Raw genomic sequence first — 13974 nt, 5'->3', positions numbered from 1 at the left:
AATATCATTCACCATCGTGATCACGTGTAAATGCTGTTTTGTTTTGTTTTTCTGGCCGTATTTATGCAAAACTTTGCTGTGTGATGTCTAGTGAGGTGTGATGATATTACATGTATAATGGGTCAGTTTCTTTCTCAACTCAAAACACATCTTCTTGACATTTAAAAAGTTTGAAAGAAAAGTAAGAAGTTTCAAGTAACGAGCCAGTTATAAACGAAACGTCAAGCATTGTCACGATTCATGCCACTGATCTTACCCAGAGGTCTACCAACTTTTAACTACAGGAGCTTTACCTATACTTGTTTGTAAAAAAAGTACAAGCAACACTAGAACTACGTCATGGAACTGGATAGATACTTAAACACTGTACCAACATAACTTGGAGTAATAGCGAAGAATGAAACAGTCATTCCCAACTGGTGGCAGGAAATCAACATTTACAAAAAATGAAAGTTTGTTTTAAAGGAGGTGTTTATATGGCTAAAAAAATCTTTACCAAGATTTGGACCGAGACTCATGAAGGGCCTTCTGAACGTTTTGCCATCTCCTATAGAGACACTTTCAGGTTTAACAAAACTAAAAATGACCTAAGCAGGTCGAAACGTTGTTCTGTACTTTAAGTTACATAAAGTTTTAATGTCCGTACCAGCTGTCTTGAGAATATAGCGTTAGGCTATACCTTTGTTGCTAAGCAACATAACATAAAATCCGTTGTTGGATGGTGTTTACAAAATGCATTGGCTTTTCTATATATTAGAAATTGTTAACCTAACTGATTTTTACCAATAATCATTCTCTGAAAACGCCACGAATTCATTTTAATGATCTTAAATTTGATTGGCTCAGAAAGAAACTTAAAGTCGAAATAATAAGTATATGACTCCTAAATGGTGAATGCAATCCAGAAGCTTGAAATTACATCAAAATGTAATACAACTCTAATCAGTAATGAAAAAAACTGTTTTTATTGAAACAAATTACAAAGAAAAATACTATTATCCCGAAACAGAACGATGTTTACGTAATATATTACTTGTTAACTTGTGCCATCAGTTGTTATAAAAAAGATCCGAGCAAAATATACTTTTCAAAAAAAGAAACGCAAAAGGGATATTTTGTTATTTTAAAGATGAATATATGTAATAACGTTACAAGCTTAGAGTATGTGATGTTACACGTGTTAAGGCACTGATTGTCAGACCAAAATAACAATAAAATTTGTGCACTTTGAAAACGGAGGAAAACATCGGATTTTTCGCCAAAACGCATGAGATCTGCATGTTCTGCAAGTGCAACATGTGCAAAATCCCTATAAAAGTGACGGGTTCTCGGTTTCCATAGCTCAGTGTTAAGCCACCGACACGCAATACAGTTACGTCAAGACTGACTGAAGCACAACGCAACAACGCCATTGGTCGTTTGGAAGCAGGCGAATTTCGATCAGATGTTGCCAGAGCTGTGAATGTTCACCCAAGCACCATCACAAGGCTATGGAATAGTCACCAACAACATGGATCAACTCGTGACCGTCAACGATCTGGCAGACCTCGTGTGACCACGCCCGCACAAGATCGCAACACCCAGTTATGTCACCTTCGGGATAGGACCACCACTGTGACGTCTACTGCCTCAACCATACCAGGGCTGCGTAGGATTTCCGATCAGACCGTACGCAACCGTCGACGAGATTCTTAGGCCCCATGTGCAACCCATCATGGTGAACGTCAACGACGTTTTTCAACATGACAACGCCCGTCCTCACACAGCCCGACTCACCACTGTCTTCTTGAGACACCACAACATCAACGTTCTTCCCTGGCCCTCCAGATCACCAGATTTAAACCCCATCGAACATCTTTGGGACGAGTTGGACCGACGTCTGCGACGGCCGCAGACTCTACCTCAGCTTGCAACAGCTTTGCAGGCTGAGTGGACAGCCATTCCACAGGATGTGATTCGTCATCTCATCGCTTCCATGGACAGGAGATGCCAAGCAGTTATTGATGCTCACGGGGGGCATACTCGTTATTGACGTTGAGTGACGTTAAACCTCACCTAGTGAGCGTGGACTTCGCCTTTGCAGACTTTGGATGTTCAGCAGTGAATGTGCAAAGTTTCACACATGTCATACAGAACTGCTCGGAATAAACTTGTTAACAATTTGTCTCATATTTTGCCTTTTGCGTTTCTTTTTTTGAAGAGTATATAACAGTAGACAGCAAATAAAACAACTGTTCACACGACGACTAAAAGTTAAAGTTGGGAGAATAATTTATCAAAAAAATTTTATAAAGAGCAAACCATAGTTAGAAAAATATTATTAATCAAGGAATTTGAAGCTCCTGTTTTAATACAGAATTTCACAAGATCTGTCATCACACAGTATTTTAAATACCAGGCTTCTGGCTATATGGGTGATCAATATTTATATACTTTTAAATTTGTCAGATGTTCAGTTACGTACATTTAAGATGACGAAGGTAAATGATGAATGTACAAAGTGTAACCAGTACTACTATTCCAGTTTCAAAATATATTAAATGTAGAAAAAAAAAAAACATGTTGAAGGCTATCTGGAGTACTCGTTCCCTAGATGGAAATTACGTAAGTTCGAGATTAGAACATGAAAAAGATTTGTATCTGTGCAATTAACGTTAGAATAAGTAAATAAATTTAAAGCGTTATGGTTAATGCAATAGAATTTTGTTTTTTCTTAAATGTAATAACATTTTCATCTGCTTTTATTTTTCATTAAAGACTCAATGATCAGTCGTTTCCTGCATATTTCTTGTGTGCCAACTAAAGTTATTGTTTGCTGCATATTCCGAAACAATCAATTTTGACCCGAACAAGAAAATGAACGCGTAGATATCAACTCAAAAAGTAGAGGGAACATTCGCTTTGTTTTAAAATAGTAAAGGTGAGAAACTAAGCTTGACTGTGAGACTTCATTTATTTTAATATTTTTAAATGAGTTTTTCACTAACTTAAGCTACTGCATTAAACTTTTAACTTGTGGTTATGAATATGAAATGGCATTTTACTTTTAAGCAAGATTTAGATGTACTAGAATAGATAACAACCACGAAGTTTATATAGAGTGAGTATACGTTAAATCAGTGTTCAAGAGCGCTATATTTGAAGTAAGGGCAAACATTGCTTTAACACTTGTTCAGTTCTTTAGTATCTGAAATTCAGTCTTTGTGAACGTAAAGAGGCCCTAAGTTACTATGTTTGATATACTACTAACTATTACTACTTGTATATTAATCCTAGATCTGTTGTATCCACATAAAATTAAATATATAGGCTTGAGCAGTAGTAATACTAATTTGGTACCAGTCATGTTAGCTGTCAGATTCTGCAGTCGATATTGCTTTCTCTGGTAGAAAATTGGATTGGTTACGTATAATGATAAAGTACTACAGTAATACTAACAGTCTAATTAGATCTATAACATATTCAACAAGTTGCTTTAAACTATAATCTACTAAGACTAAATTCACAGTACATGAGTGAACCTTATTAGTGATGTCGAGAAACCCACTTGTTGAGAAATTTATATGCAAAAACGGCTCGTTTGGGTTGAGAAAATATTTTACATAGAAGAGCGAACAACGTTTCGACCTTCTTCGGTCATCGTCAGGTTCACAAAGAAAGAGATAACTGACCGGAAGCTGACCACATGTTTGAAAGGGGTTGTGTAACTGTGTGTCGAAATGTAGAGGGCGGTATTAGATGTTTGAATATATAATTTTATTTATTTTATTATATTAATATAGGTATAAAGGCGTTCCTTTATATTGGTTTATTTTGGGTTTAAGTTGTTGTATAAGTAAGGCTTCTTTAATTTAATATAAATTTCTCAACAAGTGGGTTTCTCGACATCACTAATTATTATTTCATCACGGCGATTGTACGAGAAGTGTAAGTTTTTGTGTTTTTCTCAGTGTATTTGTACTTACCTGTTACCATTATGTCTGAACTAGCATACCGTACACCACTATTAACAGTACACGCTCACACGATCGTTAAGAAACTAAGAAATTTAAACCAACGAATTATTAATAGAAGAAATGACATTTATTTTATTCAACAATGTAGAAAAGAACAACTAACCCCTAATTTTGTAAAGGTAAAACTTTCAAAAAATTTTAATACATACACAAACATTATCCAAAATTTACAGAAAAACTACTTAAAGCCATGTTGAACACAAAATACAAAGAACTACATGACTTACAAAACAAAAAATGAACCTAGACCATCAACTGGCATGCTGCATTAAACCAGAGATTTACGGACTTATACAACGAAACATAAACCAAATCAATACTAAGAACGACAGAGACAAAAGATCTGCCACAACAAAAAAACTAGAAAACTAAGATGCAGACAACAGAAAAGACACCAAAACGACAAACCGTTGACTAACCTCATAATTAACAGATCCGACCGTCAATTAAACACAGACGAGAAACAACTACTTAACAAAGGACTCAACTTCGCAATAGCACCTAGGTACATTCCAACCATAGAAATCAAAACATGTTTAGAAGACCTAGCCAGGAGACTTATGATACTTTCTACAGAGAAGAAAACAAGGAAACAACCAAACACAACCAACAGAAAGAAGACAACTTAGATAATTTTATTGACATCCAACAGCCAAACTTCCCAGGTAAAATTACAAATTTATATTTTCCAGAAACACCTAAAACAACATCTTAAACGATTTTTTCAAAGAATTTTCTCACAAAACCATCAACATAATTTCACAAAACAGAAAACTAAAAAACAACCTTACAAAAGAGACATTAATTCCATTAAAACCTAAAACAAGACAAAAACATATAAAATTCTAAAAGCAGATAAAGGTAACGCTATAGTCATAATGAACACGAATGAATACATCCAAAAATGAATAACATCCTATCAGACACGAACAAATTTAAACCAATACACACAAATCCAACAAAGACACACGAGACGCAACTGAACAAATTACTACTACAAATGAAAAAAGCCAACACAATTTCACAAACACTTTATTCCTACCTACATAAAACCGACTCACGCACACCGCAAATATACATCCCAAACCTCATAAACCAGATTGTCCATTACGACCAATAATGTCCACATATGAATCGTTTAATTACAATCTTGGTAAATACATAGCATGGGCATTCTCCAAATATGTAACATCAGCCAGCTCATTCATCAAAGACTCTTTTAATTTCAAGTCTAATCTAAATCAACTTAATCATAAAGCCTTAATGGCCAGTTTCGATGTTATATCCCTCTTTACAGAAGTTCCAACCACTGAAGCCTGCAAGATAGCCTTAGAACTCTATATCCGAGACCCTAACCCAACTATAGAAATTCCCAGTAACCAGTTAGCAACCCTCATAGAATTCACCACGATAAAGACAAACTTCATGTTCAACAACCAAAACTATATACAAACAAACGGCCTAAGCATGGGCAACCCAGTATCACCAGTTCTAGCCAATATTTTATGACACAAGTTGAAACACAAGCAATTAACACAGCATTACATCCACCACTATACTGGTACAGATATGTAGATGACACGCTTGCGGGATTCAAATCTACAGAACACATACTTAATTTTTTTCAATCACATTAACTCTATACATCCCAACATTAACTTCACATGTGAACAGTAAGAAAGCAATCAAATATCATTTCTTAACCTCAAAATTACAAGAACTGACACACAAGTCAAAACAGAAATCCACCAAAAAATCACCCATACTGGACTATACATTCCTTGGGACTCAGCACATGAAACAGAACAAAAACTCAACATACTAAGAAACCAAATAAACACAGCCATAAAACTATGCTCACCAGATAAAATTAACGATGAAGTAGACAAAATAAAATAATACTTCATCAACATCAATAAGTTTCCTCCACAAACCGTAGAAAACATTATACGCACACACCTAGACAGAAAGCAAAATCAACCAACTAAAGTAAATACAGCTCACGAATAAAAGAATCACGAAACCATATACTGCTGTATACCATATATTCCTGACACCAGCAAACAAATAACCAACATTTGGCAAAAATTAGTAACAAAATATGACATTCCAGTTAATACCAAATTTATTCAAAACCCGGCACAAAACTGAGGTCTATACTATGTAAAAACTACACTGACAAGCACCACACCAACATTATTTATAAAATACAATGTGATAACTGCCACGACTTCTATATTGGAGAAACAAGTAGAAAAATGGAAACCAGATTCAAAGAACATAAAAAGTCACCTTCACACGTTTTCGAACACTGCAAGTCAAATAAACACAACATAACCATAGAAAACACTCAAATACTAAATAAAGAAACAAACATAAACAAACGCAAAATTAAAGAAGCCTTACTTATACAACAACTTAAACCCAAAATAAACCAATATAAAGGAACGCCTTTATACCTATATTAATATAATAAAATAAATAAAATTATATATTCAAACATCTAATACCGCCCTCTACATTTCGACACACAGTTACACAACCCCTTTCAAACATGTGGTCAGCTTCCGGTCAGTTACCTCTTTCTTTGTGAACCTGACGATGACTGAAGAAGGTCGAAACGTTGTTCGCTCTTCTATGTAAAATATTTTCTCAACCCAAACGAGCCGTTTTTGCATATAAATGAGTAAACCTAGTGGACGGACGTCTTATGCGGGCCAAGACTAAGGCCTTCGGGTAAAGGCAGAACACTATTTTAAGATTTACTTCATTATAAGTAAACAGGGAGATACAATACGCCCAAAAATATTTTTATGTTAACAGCTAACATGGGATAGAAAAAAATACATAATTTAAAAACAAAATTTTGCTACTATTAACGTGGCATCATCAGATACTCGTGACAATTATACACGGCAGTTAAAGCTATTTGCATCCATATTAAACCCGTTTGGGTCTCTAGTAGTGGATATAAAGGGAAAAGCCTTTTAGTAGCAAGTTGTTAGAGACCACAAAATTATAGTGAAGAAATTAGTGAGAATCGTTACAATGAGATTAAGATTTCAGCTGTTATTGAAGTGATGGGTGATTTTAATTTCAGGCGAATATATTAGGAAATGTTAATTAAAATATCGGAAATAAATGTTTTGGAAACTGTTCGGGATGCCTTCCTGTAAAATTAGTTAAGGAACGTGTGAAACTGTTCGGGATGCCTTCCTGTACCAATTAGTCAAGGAACGTATGAAACTGTTCGGGATGCCTTCCTGTACCAATTAGTCAAGGAACGTATGAAACTGTTCGGGATGCCTTCCTGTACCAATTAGTCAAAGAACGTATGAAACTGTTCGGGTTGCCTTCCTGTACCAATTAGTTAAGGAACGTATGAAACTGTTCGGGATGCCTTCCTGTACCAATTAGTTAAGGAACGTATGAAACTGTTCGGGATGCCTTCCTGTACCAATTAGTTAAGGAACGTATGAAACTGTTCGGGATGCCTTCCTGTACCAATTAGTCAAGGAATGAATGAAACTGTTCGGGATGCCTTCTTGTACCAATTAGTTAAGGAACGTATGAAACTGTTCGGGATGCCTTCCTATACCAATTAGTTAAGGAACGTATGAAACTGTTCGGGATGCCTTTCTGCACCAATTAGTCAAGGAACGTGTGAGAAACAATGCTATTTTAGATTTATTGTTAACTTCAAATATAGAAATGATCGAAAGGTTTGAAATTGGAGAACACCTTAATGCAAATGATTGCTCCATTAGGTGTAATGTTTTGCTGGAAAAGAGATAAAGAAGAACGATATTTGGGTTGCAAATATAAAAAAGCAAATTTTGAAAGGATGATACAAGAATAGTGTTCTAAGTTCAACAGATGAGTTATTTGGCGACACTGATCAGATGTGGAAAATTTTAAAGATGAGTTTTTCAATATTCAAGGCAAATATTTTCCTTTAAAAATAAAGGATAGCTGCAAGTAAAGAAGAACAGGTTGGTTCACAAATAATGTGAAATATTACAGAAACCCATCATAAATTCAAGTAATTTAAAGTGACTGGCGCGACTGGAGACTCAGAAGGTTATAGAAGATAAAAAAAATGAAACGGGAAATTAGGACATCAAAAAGGATGTAGAGAAAAGACTGGCTGAAAGTGCAAAAATAACAGTATGGATTTCTTTAAGTACATTAAAAATTTTAAAATATGAGTATGGCCCTTCAAGTGTGAAAAAAAAAGCTAATATCTGATCATTATAAGATGGCTGGGTTACTAAATTTTACTTTTTTATTCGATTTTTATTAACGAAGATGTTAGCAATATTTCACGTCTTAAATAATGTAAATGACATTGAATAAAGTTACTGCATTAGTTTTGAACTGAATGAAATATTTGGAACATTGAAAAAAAATAAAAGTCTCCTGAGCTAGAAAATAATTCCCCAATGGTTTTGTGAGCCATTTACTATTGTTTTTTGTTAGTTTTTAAATAGTTGGCAGGAATTAGAGGATTGGAGTTAGTTAAGGTAAATTTTCATTTCAAGAGAAGTAATAAAAATTGTATCAGTAATCTTGTATCAGCTGTGGGAAAATATTTGTAAATTGTGTTTAGAAGATGCTTTGCAAAGTAATTTAATGACGTTTGGAATTTTATTAGATAGTGAACATGGTTTCACTACGTAAAGTTTTACATTACAAATATTTCGACATTCTTTAAAAAGGTTACTGCTTATATAGATGAGGGTAAGAGTATAGCTTTGTATCCGGAATTTTCAGAAAGTATTTGATAAAGTGCCACATAAAAGGCTTATGAAGAAACTTACCTCTTTAGGCGTGGGGGATAAATTAACTAAGTGGATAGAAGAGTGTCTGGGTGGAAGAGAGAAGAGGCTGATTACAAATGAAGTTTAATCAAACTGGATTATTGTTGTAAGTAGTGTACCATGGAATGATTATTAAATTACTTTACTTTGCTGATGATATCAAGTTTTTGGGTACTGCTGTTTGAGAAGAGGATACTGCTGTTTTACAAAAGAGTTTAGATTATTTAGTGTGTTGAAAAATAAATGGCAGATGGGTTTTAACTATGATAAATGTAAGCTGTTTCATGTGAGTTATAATAATTTGAATTATAAGTATAGTTCGGATATGAACAACCTTATCAGTATCGTGAAAAAAAGATCTTGATTTAATTGTTGATCAGTCTCTAAAGCCATCCAAGTAGTGCGCTGTTACTAGTGGAAGGGCAAATAAGATTTTGAATTGTATGTACAGAAACACTGAATACAAGTCTAAAGATGTTATAACTTCATTGAACATGTCACTGGTTACGTCAGATTTTGAGTACCATCTTCAGTCTTGGGCTCCTTACCTTAAGAAAAACATTTAATTTTGAAAATGGTTCAGAAAAGGGTTACTAGAACGGTGCCTGGGATGGAGGTGTTGTCATATGAGGAGAAGTTGAAATCTTTCAAATTGTTTTCTCCTGATAAAAGAAGAGTTGGGAGGCATCTGATTGAGCATACGTAAAAAAAGCTGATATACTGTTGATGCATTATCTTTTATCATATTTAATAGTGAGAATAGTAGGAGTAGTGGATACAAATTAACTTTTGGCAGGGTAGGAGTCGTCTCTAGCTAAGATAGTTTCAATTTTCTAAGAGGGTGGATGGCTTTTGGAATGGATGACCTACAGATGTTGTAGAAGCGCTAAATTTAAGTGAGTTTAAGAAACAAGCTTAAGTATATGAATAATCATGGTTGGCTTTAAATATCTTAAATTATTTTAATTAATAGTTTTATGTTTATTTAGTTTCCAACAGTGGTTTGTATGTAAATTACTGCCAATCGCGTAAGATGTACTGCAAGATATTATCCACTCTGAATCCTATTCCTCTGCCCATGAAGCACATACATCTGCCCTGAATGAAACTTAAATTTTTAGGTCTCCAAAAGAATAACACAGACCCATAACAATTCTAATAATGCGAGAATTCTTTCCTTTGCTTCCTTCAAGTATTGTATTTAATATCAAGAAGAATAAAAATATAATTAAATACGAGAAGGACATAAAATATGGTACATTATGGTGCCTGACAGGAAAGGATATAACGGCACAACGATATAATGTATTCTAGTGACACCTGAACCAGATATCGAAAGATGGTCACATTGTTTAATTAAACTGGCCTTAGGGGCTGAAAAACTGTTATTCAGTGAAGAGTGGTGCAGAAATTATATCTTTTTCTAGATTGATTCTTTTATAGCTATTGTGCGAATGTGATTCCGTTTATTTACCAATAAAATCCAACATACAATTTTGTAAAATACATATAATGCAATGAAGAATACAATGAAAGTTTTTCTTAGATTCATTGTTTTACAATATTAATCCTTGAAACGTCGCATATATAGATAATATAAATACATAGATAATACAATTAATGACAAAAATGCAATTCGAAGTCTCTGTTTCAAAGCACCAACAGATGGCGGGTTCACGATGATCGACGTACTTTTTATGTATATTTTCAACTGTATTTCCGATTAGCTTGCTTTTTGAATTTCGCACAAAGCTACTTGAGGGCTATCTATGCTAGCCGTCCCTAATTTAGCAGTGTAAGACTAGAGGGAAGGCAGCTAGTGATCATCACCCACCACCAACTCTTGGGCTACTCTTTTACCAACGAATAGTGGGTTTGACTGTCACATTATAACGCCCCACGGCTGAAAGGGTGAGCATGTTTAGCGCGACGGGGATGCGAACCCTCGACTCTCGGATTAAGAGTCGCACGCTTTAACACGCTTGGCCATGCCGGGCTATTTCCGACTAGAACGTGGTAGGATGGTCAAGCATATTTTTTTCTTTCTTACTATCAAGTCGTTTTCTCAGTTACATCTTCCTATGTTACAGTAATTCCGTCTACCTTTAAAATGGACCCGGCATGGTCAGGTGGTTAAAACTCTCGAATCATAATCTGAGGGTCACGGGTTCCAATTCCCGTCACAGCAAACATGCTCGCCCTTTCAGCCGTAGAGACGGTATAATGTAACGGTCAATTCCACTATTCATTGGTAAAAGAGTTGGCGGTGAGTGGTGATGACTAGCTTCCTTCCCTCTTGTCTTACACTGCTAAATTAGGGACAGCTAGCGCAGTTAGCCCTCGATTAGCTTTGCGTGAAATTCAAAATAAACCGATCCTTTTAAATGTTGTCAACTACATCCATCAAATTAGAGAGAAAAATCATTTTTTTATAATCTCTCATCCGACTTACGAACACTCGTGAAACTATCAAAGCAATATATATATATATATATAAATGGTGAGATCTTTACAGTTATTTTTAATTGTTAGCATGTTTTATCCACCCAACTAAATTTAATCCAAGAATATTTAACTTGCTTTGGTCGCCGATGTTGTCCCTCGTTGGTTCAGCGGTAAGACTACGGATTTACAACGCTAAAATCAGCAGATAACCCGAGGTGGCTTTGCTGTCAGAAAACACACACACACATATACTCGAAGATGTTAGTGTGGTTAGACACGAATACGAAATAGCTTTAAATTTTTTTTGTCCATACAAGGTAACAAAATGTTTGAAGATTTAAATAACGTTAACCAATAAAATGCTTGTCCCATTAACATATCTTATTCTCTTTAATGATTCGGCAGTTATGGTAAGTGAAACTGCTGCTTTTTCCTAATTCTCTTTATCGTTTTCAATAAGTAAGAATTTCCCAAACTGACAATTCAATGTTTCTAATAAATGAATCATAACAGTCATATTGGATGTTGTTCAGTTATTTTTGGCATAAAAAATAATAACGCATTGCGACTTTTTCTTTTTTCACTACCTGAACAATCCTTAAAGAAACATCAAATCAATGAAAAACGTACGGAACTACGTGGGCTTAATTATATAACTGTTAGTAATACAACATGCCCTGGAGCAAATAGGTCCTTACTGACTTTGTTCAATCTCGCAACTTTATTTCTTGACTTAACTCTCAAATTACAAACTTGGTTTTCAGGCTGTTAACTGCTGGAGGTCATATCGAATATTTCTATGTTTCTTCCTGTTGAAAGTGTAAAGTGGGCAGCGTCCGGGTCAAGGGTTAGCAGGAAAGGGCAGTGGACCTGCGTGTATTTACTACACGCCATAAGTTCATGCTCCACTACTTAAGGCTCTGTGGTTACTCTTTAATAGTGACAGTCAAATCCTACTTTGCTGTTTGTCATCCTTTCCTGAGCTATAAAAAATCCACATGATTTTAACACGTTTTATCGGCTCCACTACCGTGATCCATTCAGTTTCAAATGTATGTTTGAAACTCCAGTTACAATAATACTGAGGATACTAATATAGCCTACCCGTTCTAGATTACACATGTGAATTGATACGTCACGTGGGGAAAAAATCTAGATAAGTACAATTGTTGTTTCTCTTTCATATTAATATGGATTACAAACTTAAGACATCTAATTACTTACATGCCACGCGGATAATAGTAACAAACATAAAAAGCACATAGTTGTTAAATGAAGTACCACGAACCTACATGATATACACACTTCATACAATTTGAGTTTTAGTGTAAAACGAATATTAAATTAGAAATAGTCGATTATCCAAAAGTCATGTTAAAAACTACTGCATTTTTTCACATCTAAAAAACACGCTTTTTTGAAACGGATCCTTACCGAAATTAAACTTTAACATTAATTTATTTTTTACATATTCTACTAAAATTGGCCAGCAGTGGCTAATATTCAGCTTGTAGGGTTGCGTTTCTTTATGCCTAATAAAATTCGAGCCACAGTACAGCTAAACACAATGTGTAATTTTCATTGTGCTCACGTAATAAGAAAGTTAGTCCCGTTATTCGGTTCTAAGAGCTGGATAAGGTTTCTTATGATAGTCAGATTAAAATTAGGAACGATTGGGTGATTATGACTTGCCATTTAGCCCTTGTGAACATGAAATGCCCATCAATTGAAAATATTGGAATCAAACTACTAAGAGACTTTCCAGAAGAGTTTGGAAAATTATGAATTCACAATTTTTGACCGAGAGAATATTTGTGTTTAAATGTACGAAAGTCTAATATAAAAAAACAAAAATGAAACGTCTACTAAATATCCACCGCATGTTGAAGTTATTCACCCTCTAGACATTTAGTCCCATTAGTAGTTCTTTTAGATAACTAGTGCCCTGAAAATAATATTGGGATCATTTTGTGGATCAGATAATGATTATTATACTAAGAACCCTTTTCAGTGCTAGCTTGGCTATTAACAAGTTATTGTCATTTCACCAGGTAAAATACGGTTAAGTAATCAGTGTAACTTTTACTAGTATGAGAAAACTATACAAAAGGCTTGACCAAGGCCATGGCCTGACCACTTTTTCATAGTTAAAATTTATGTATTAAAACTTACTTTTTATAATGCAATACATTACGTTGAGTATATGCAGTATGAAAATTCGATATCCTATTTAAATCATAAAAACGTAATATTTATGAGTCGTGGCACCAGGAGTTAGTCTAGCTGAGAGTATTTCCTTTATTTTCTCTCTCTATAAGGTTTATAAGCATGTTATCTGCTGAAAATATTTTGGAAGATCTAGATTTGCTTCTTGAATGACTTTTTCGACAGGTTTGATTCTTTGTAAAGGGCAAAGTCACTGGAATAGAAGCAACAATTACAGAAAATAAATTTGTCAAAGTATATTTACACAAAAGTGGATTTTATGAAATAAAATAAAAATTTATTTAAATAAACAGTGATATCTTGATAAATCTTTACTTTAGTATTAATGGCTAATTACTTAGTTAAAATTGATAAATATCAAATTCCCCGACTTAAACTAGTTTACACCAAAACAATTATTTTTCAGTCAATTTGATAGTATGTCTCAACAGCTATTAGATTTGCCGTACACCAGCCAAACTGTAGAG

The sequence above is a fragment of the Tachypleus tridentatus genome, chromosome 8 (assembly GCF_004210375.1).
Source record: "Tachypleus tridentatus isolate NWPU-2018 chromosome 8, ASM421037v1, whole genome shotgun sequence".
NCBI classification, from domain to species: Eukaryota; Metazoa; Arthropoda; class Merostomata; order Xiphosura; family Limulidae; genus Tachypleus; species Tachypleus tridentatus.
Note: the sequence above shows the minus strand (reverse complement) of the source record.